Genomic DNA, 8,672 nt, shown 5'->3' on the forward strand with positions numbered 1-8,672 from the left:
CATTACAGCCTGTGCCTAGCATGTGTGAGACCCTGATTTCCATTCCCAGCACAGAAAAAAGGAGCTCTGAGCATTTCTCCATGAGGATGATTTCCCATAAATGAAAAAAGAAAATCTCTTGGGGGGGAAAAAGCACTCCATGTCTCCACAAGAGACCATAGTAATTCTATTCAAGTGCTGTTAGCCTTTTCATTTTTGTTCACTAGATTTATAAATATTTATCAAATGTTTTGGGGTTGGGGCATGGCTCAGTTATTAAAGTCCTTGACCCACAAGAATGAGGACCTGAGTTTGGATCTCCAGCACCTACAAAAAAGACTTGGCTCATCTCTGTAATCCAAGAGTTGGGGAGGCAGAGAAAGGCAGATTGCTAATCTATCTAGCCGAGATGATGAGCACTGGGTTCAGGAGCAGACCTGTGAGCTGTCAGAAGACAACTTTGTGGAGCTGATTCTTTGAACTCTAGCAACTAGACTCAGGTTGTGAGAGCATCATTCCTTTTTCTGGATGAATCATATCCCATCTTATGAACAGGAACATTTTGCTTAAGTCTTCCTATTATTTAAAGTAGTGGATGCCTAGTAAGTGTTCAGAGCTTGGTGTTCCCATTAGCCTCCTTCTTAGTGTCCTGGAGTCTGCAGCACAGCCCCCAACCTGTTCTACCTTGTGTTAGATTCAAGGAAGTTGCCAAACCACACACAACGTCCTAGACCGGCAGTTATCAACCTGTGGGTTGCAACCATCAGAAAGCACACCTTTCCAATGACCCCAGTAACTAAGACATCATTCAGAAGCAAAATTACACTTATGAAGTAGCAATGGAAAATAATTCTATAGTTGGAGGGGGTTTCACCACAACATGAGGAACTGTATTAAAGGGTCAGAGCATTAGGAAGGTTGAGAAGCGCTGGCCTAGATGCAGCATGCTCCTGGTCCTGTCTTTGCCAGCAAGGCTCATTCCTATTATGATCTTTTATATATTGGTTTTATCTCTATTTTATCACATGAAAATGACTGGTTGTATGAGTAATCAGGAAAACATACATTAATTCACAAGGCCACACACCCCCAAAAAGCTACAGTCAAGCTGTGAGTCTAGGCTGTTGTCTCGTGATGTCTTGACTCCCGCTGAAAGTGCCCTTTCCAAGTGGTTCACCCCCTTGTGCAATGCCGCACTGGCTGTCAATGGGAAAACTTAGTTATCCACCGCATGGACCTCTCCATACGATGACTAGAATGTCTACATCATTTGAGACTTGACTTCCCCACAGGTAGGGAGCAATGAGAAGCCACAATGTTTTTATGATCTAATTTAGGAGCATGGTGTCATTTCGGATTACTCAGGTCCCTCAGGCAACTTACTTGCAGACAAAACTCACAAGGACCCAACTGGAGATTTACTCTAGGCATCAAATTAATCATACCCAAGGATACAAACATCCCCTTTTCTTCTGCTTTTAAACTTTATGCACAGTGAGAAGTGTTACCAGAGTGAGGGTGTGGTAGTTTGAATGTAATTGGCCCTATAGTCTCAGGGAGTGGCACTATTAGGAGGTATGGCTTTGTTGGAGGAAGTGTATCACGGTGGGGGTGGGCTTTGAGGTCTCTTACACTCAAAGTACCGCCCAGTGTCACAGTTCACTTCCTGTTGCCTGTGGATCAAAGATGTAGAATTCCCAGCACCATGTCTTCCTGCATGTCACCATGATGATAATGGATTAAACCTCTGAAACTGTAAGCTGCCAACTTAATTGAATGTTTTCTTTTATAAGAGTTGTTGTGGTCATGGTGTCTCCACGCAGCAATAGAAACCATAACTAAGACAGAGGGCATGCAGCCTCAAGTTCCTCATTTCAGTCCCAGCAATGAAGTCTAAATACATACTGAGAGAATGACTGACCTTTCTCTTCTATGCGTTTAGAACTTACTTCTCTATTTAACAACATCATCCTTGCCTAATTCATTTCTTCTAAGGAATCTAGCCCCTGCACAAGTTCAAGCTAGGGAAAATCCCTGGCTGTCCCCTGCTGCCTGATCATGTGACTAACGTTTTCCCCCCACAGATATCTCAGTGAAACACCTGTTTGGTATGGACTTTGTACATTCCATCTGACTCAACTCAGATGTAAATATACTTTTAATTTCTATGACTTAGCATAGATGACTCATTATAGTCACTCTGTGTTGTCTCTTCTGATTGGTAGTTAACTGATTCCTATTGCTTGCTAAACTCAAGTGTCCTTAAAACTCCAGGTTTGTGCTCTCCACAGTCTTTGAAACTCTCAATATGACAAGATCTTCCAGTAAAACAACATTAAACAACAAAGTAAAACAACCAAAAACCCAAGAATAATAGACAAAACTAAAAGCAATGAAACAACCAATTCTTCCTCTGGTGATCTGAAAATGCCTTCCTGCCTTCCTTTCCCTCGACAGTCCTCTAGAATAAGTGATCTATATTCAGTAATTTTCTTTCTTTCTTTCTTTCTTTCTTTCTTTCTTTCTTTCTTTCTTTCTTTCTTTCTTTCTTCCTTCCTTCCTTCCTTCCTTCCTTCCTTCCTTCCTTCCTTTCTTTCTTTCTTTTCCTCCTCCTCCTCCTTCTCCTCCTCCTCCTCTTCCTCCTCCTCCTCCTCCTCTTCCATCTTCTTCTTCTTCTTCTTTTTGTTTTTCCAGACAGGGTTTCTCTGTAGCTTTGGAGCCCATCCTGGAACTAGCTCTTGTGGACCAGGCTGTCCTTGGACTCACAGAGATCCGCCTACCTCTGCCTCCCTAGTGCTGGGATTAAAGGCGTGTACCTGATACGGGATGTCCTTCTGTATATGTGTTGTTTTTTTTTATCTTTAGGTTTTTCAAAACAGGGTTTCTTTATAGCTTTGGAGCCTATCCTGTAACTCACTCTGTAGTACCATGCTGGTCTCGAACTCACAGAGATCCGCCTACCTCTGCTTCCTGAGTGCTGGGATTAAAAGCGTGTGCTACCACCACCTGGCTATTTGTTGCTTTTATTGGTTGATGAATAAAGCTTTTTGGGCCAATGGCTTAAAAGAGGAAAGTAAAGGGGATCAGAATAGAGATAGAGAGAAAGAGTAGGCAGAGTCAAAGAGATGCCATATAGCTACCAAAGGAGGCAGATGCTATGTAGCTTCTCAAGAAACAAGAGGAGACAAACCACAAGCCTCATGGTAAAATACAAAATAATAGAAATGGGTCAATTTAAGATTTAAGAACTAGGTAAACAGTGTTGTAATTAACATAGTTTCTATGTGGTTATTCTGTCTGGGAGGCCAGGAAAGCAAAACCAGTCTCTGGTCGGGCGGTGGTGGCGCACGCCTTTAATCCCAGCACTTGGGAGGCAGAGGCAGGCGGATCTCTGTGAGTTCGAGACCAGCCTGGTCTACAAGAGCTAGTTCCAGGACAGGCTCCAAAACCACAGAGAAACCCTGTCTCGAAAAACCAAAAAAAAAAAAAAAAAAAACAGTCTCTGACTACAAAATTGTGCCTACTGTCTGGCACCATATAAGACCTAAAAAAGCTTAAGAAGGGGGCGCTTCTAGACCCACAAAAATGGGAGCCAAATACAGCTTTTGGTGCCCCTGAGCCACGCACAGTTCCAGGCACACAGCAGTCCACATTGCCATCAAGCAAGCCGTAGCACTTTACTCCAAATGCTCCATTCAAAAGCTCTGTCTCCAGCAGGAGCCAGGCAGAGATCACAATGGTGGCACAGCCCTGAAAGCCGCATTTTAAAACAGCCAGTTTTTTCCTGCTGCTGAGTCAGGAAAATTTCCTTGGGGCAAGCCACCCACAAATAGCAAAATAAAACTGCATTAAATTCTCTATTTGTGTAATTCCTTTTTAAGTCCTTTTAGGTTTTACGTGGAGTTAGTTACCATGTTGGAGCACCACTCTGTAGTATGATTGGCGGGGCTGTGTCCCACCACCCAGCTAGCTTTACCCGAAATAATTACACGGAAACTGTATTCTTTTAAACACTGCTTGGCCCATTAGCTCTAGCCTCTTACTGGCTAATTCTCACATCTTGCTTTAACCCATATTTAGTAATCTGTGTAGCACCACGAGATGGCTTACCAGGAACGATTTTAACTTGCGTCTGTCTCAGGTGGGAGAATCATGGCGACTGCCTGACTTGGCTTCTTTCTCCCAGCGTTCTGTTCTGTCTACTCCACCCACCTAAGGGCTGGCCTATCAAAGGCCAAGCCGTTTCTTTATTAATTAACCAATGAAAGCAACAGATAGATAGATGACACTCCCACATCATTTGGTAGCCATATATTTTTAGACAGACTATTTGCTGACAACAAGCAGAGGTGCAGCTCCTTTAAGAGAAGGTTTCCTGACAGCATTAGCAGCAAAAACTCTGCGGTTTCTTTAAGAAACTGCTTACTGATTTGTGTTGGTGGCACAAATGGCCTGCTTGAATGAGGTTTGTGGGCAGCAAGTTACTTGATGGCAGCATGGGCCAACTGCTTCCCAGAGTTGAGGTGGTGTGACTCTCACCCAGCGGTCAAAGAGCTGCTCATGAATGTACCTCTGCCATGTTAAAAGGCCAAGAGAGGCAGAGTCAACATTCAGGGCCACCATGACCATACTGCTTACCATTTTAAAAAGTGCTCCTTGTCAGAAAATGATTACAGATACACAATAAGACAGGTTTAGATGAAAAAGACCTCTGAATGAGTCACGGTGTTGGATAAATGTGTATGGGCTTAAGAGAAAGAAGAGTATAGACAGTCATAGATTAAAGGAATAAAGATAATAAATATTAAAAAGTAATAGAGAATAAAAAGCCACATAAACATGAAAAATATACAAAGAGTCTAGATTATATATACTATTGTATTTTGTTTAAATTTTTTGACTGTTAATGAGCTAACTGTAGAGAGACATTTTTCTGGGGACTGCTAAGCCAAACCAACAGATATATTTTAAATGTATCTTGACTCCAAACTTTGACTCTAAGGTTGTTGTAATTTGGAAAAGAGGTTCTGCTTTTGTGTCCAGAGAAGATGAGAATTTATGGATTTCTCCTAGGCTAATGTGGTTTGATGGAGCAAGACCTCTGGAAAGGTCTCTATGAACCATAAAAATACTTGCCCAACAAATATCAGAAAGCAGTTTGGAGAAAATTACACCCACATTCCCCAAATTATTGTTTATAAATGTTTATTTTTATTTTAAAAGAATTGGTTATAAAATGGTCACAGTCAATTTATAAAAAAGGAGGGATATGATATATAAATGAATGCTTTGCATTGGTATGGATCTTGGCCTATTGATGCAAATTTAAGGTTGATTTTGTTACACTGTGTATATGTATTTCTGCTCTTGAGTTATTATATTTATACAGCTCATTAAAATTTAATCTATAATTAAAATTATAGATTAATAGATAGTCATTTATAATAGTCAAACTTGTAGTCATGATAGGTTTTCTAAATATACAGAGATATATTTCAGTTAGATAATCTTCAACACTTCAAAGACCTACAGAATATGGCATTTAAAATGTTTTAAGAACTCAGACTTTTCTCAACAGTGAAACATGTCTGCTTCTGGCAGCACCAATTACTTCAGAGAGGTTGATGGGCATTGAAGAAAATCTTTATGGAATTTACTTTCAATGCGATAAGGCTAACCATTTGGGGAAGAAACTGCTCTTGTCTGGACTACTTGACAGTACGCTGTATAAACTGGACATGCAGGACCCATAGAAAAATGACTGCTGAACTTGCCTTAGGAAGGTGAGAAAGTCCTTCAGGGTTCCTGCTTCAGGAAAGAGTCTGTAAGACTCAGGACTCTAAAAACTGATGAACTGCCAATATAGGCAAAACAGTCTTCCAAATTTCCTGCTTCATGGAAAAGTCTACCAAATACTATGGGCCTGTAGGCTGAAGATCTATGCCCCAATGTTCTAGAAGAACTTTGGTGACTATCCAGGCAGCAAGATGTCTCTATCAATTCTAGAGTTTTGGAAGTTGCTTAAATTATATTTCCTGTTTACGTAGGTAATATTATATCCTTCTGGGGTCTTTGATGGAGTTGAAGACAGATAATTATAGTTTTCCTTAGTTATGATAAAAGATCAATTAGATATGAAACTTTAGACTCATTAAGAAGTATTGTAACTATAAATCTTGCTTTATACCTGTTTTGCTATATGTAATTTTACTATGTTAAAGTTAAAAACTTTCCTTTTTAATTAGACAGAGCCGGGCGGTGGTGGCGCACGCCTTTAATCCCAGCACTTGGGAGGCAGAGGCAGGCAGATCTCTGTGAGTTCGAGACCAGCCTGGTCTACAAGAGCTAGTTCCAGGACAGGCTCCAAAACCACAGAGAAACCCTGTCTTGAAAAACCAAAAAAAAAAAAAAAAAAAAAAAAATTAGACAGAAAGGGGGAGATGGCAGGGCAGCGGTGGTGCACGCCTTTAATCCCAGCACTCGGGAGGCAGAGGCAGGTGGATCTCTGTGAGTTCGAGGACAGCCTGTTCTACAAGAGCTAGTTCCAGGATAGGAACCAAAAAGCTACGGAGAAACCCTGTCTCAAAAAAAAAAAAAAAGAAAGAAAGAAACAAAGAAAGAAAGAAAGAAAGAAAGAAAGAAAGAAAGAAAGAAAGAAAGAAAGAAAGAGGGAGATGATGTGGGTGTTTGGGCCAATGGCTTTGCAGAATAAAGCCAGACGGGAAATCAAAAGAGAGATAGAGAGAATAGGTGGAGTCAAAGAGATGCCATGTAGCTGCCTCGTGGTAAAATACAAAATAATAAAAATGGGTTAATTTAAGATCTAAGAGCTAGCTAGAAATATGCCTGAGCTGTTGGCCAAACAGGGTTGTAATTAATACAGTTTCTGTGTGATTATTTGGGTCTGGGAGGCCAGGAAACAAAAAGCAGTCTCCGACTACATGTGCCACCACCACCTAGCTCTCCTTGATTTGTCATCTTACTCCTCTGAGAAAACTATGCACCAAGCTGGAGTATAATATAGGAGCATTTGCTGACTTAAGGACTCATGCTCAGGACACAAGGTTGAGTCCTAGCAAGGACTATTGCTAGGAGAGCTCCTCAAAGCCCAGAAAAGTGATGGCACACAGAGAGTGATATTGAAATTTCTAAGTTGCTATTGAAACGGAAGAGGAAAGAAACAAAAAGTAGCTATGAAATAATTACATATGAAAATAAATATAACACATTAGCCCAGTTAGCTATTAGAGGGTTATACCTTACACTGTGGCTCAGAAGATCCACATTCATTTAGACTGTAGGGAACACACTTAGGAGATGTATACCAGGGTACCTACGTTCAGGGGTACTAGGTACAATGTCAGCTATTTGGGAGTCTGGATAAGGAAGGGGTGATTGGGAGTCTGAGGCCAGCTTGGACAAAATCAAGGGAACACAAACAAATCTCCAGAGATGCAGTACTGACTTTCTCAGCAGGACATAACTGATGGGACATAGAACTGTCTTCAGAGTTGACTCCCTGACAGCCATGGGGATTCTAGGACCTCTAGGATTGTAGCTGAACCCAGTCATTTGCCAGCAGAAACTGGAGAACTGTAATAACAAAGCAAAGAGTGGGAGCCAAGAGGACACACCCTGTAAAGAACTTGGAGATTGTAAACAGAACAGAGTTTCCCAAGGAAGAAAATAAATGTGTGGTCAACAACGTGCAGTTTAATACATGCCCTGTGTAACGAAAGGGGATTAAAACCAGGAGCACATGCCTTTAGTTATAGTACTTGGAGAGCAAAGGCAGGTAGGTTTGAGGCTAGCATGGTTTACATAGAGTTCTAGGTCAGCCTGGTCTACATAGAGAGTTCCAGGACAGCCAGGACCACCTAGTGAGACCCCGTCTGAGAAGGAGTTGGTGGTGAATAAGGAGGAATGTGTTGATGGTGCATGTATACAACCCTAGCTCTTGAGATGTTCACTCAAGGAAGGGCAAGCCCCCTAAAATCATGTTCAGTTACAGAATGAGTGACCTGAAGAGATGACCATGTCCCCTGAGGGGAGACCTCAAAACTATTCAATAATGTACTATAATAACTTTGTTAGTTCCTCTCTCCAAGTGGACACAATTTGTTTATCATCTCTGACAAGATGCCTGTTGGGAAACACGTTTTGTACTGGAGAGCCACTATCACTGGGATCTAAAGTCTGAAGTCTACTGCCTTTGTCAGCAGTAAATGCAAATCAGACCCCAAGAAGAGGCACCTCCTCCCTCTCCCACATTCTCTTGTGTCACAGTAATCTTATCTCAGAACAATGCAACACAGGGGGAAGAGGAATGTTTTGGTGACTGTTAGGGACAGAATCAGAGCTCATCTACACTCAGAGATCTGAGGCATCCTCATGGTCCCTATGGTAGAGCTGGGTAAAATGCAGTCTTCAGTAAGGTCCAACTTAGCGTAGTTCGATAGGTTCTTGGAAGCACTAGTTGCCATATTTGAGATTGCCATACTTGGATGATTGGCTCTTCCTTGCTTCCATCTGCTCCTGAAGGATAAGATCTGGTGAGTATGGAAGCAAGTTGAAGCCTCTGAAGTAGTAACTCTACTATAGAGCAGAGGGTATAGTAGCCATGAGTGCTTCCTCTTAAGTATCTAAGGGATGGAGAACTATTTAACTATTTAACCTTTCAGTGAGTTTTGCAG

This window comes from Chionomys nivalis, chromosome 1 (genome assembly GCF_950005125.1).
Source record: "Chionomys nivalis chromosome 1, mChiNiv1.1, whole genome shotgun sequence".
NCBI classification, from domain to species: Eukaryota; Metazoa; Chordata; class Mammalia; order Rodentia; family Cricetidae; genus Chionomys; species Chionomys nivalis.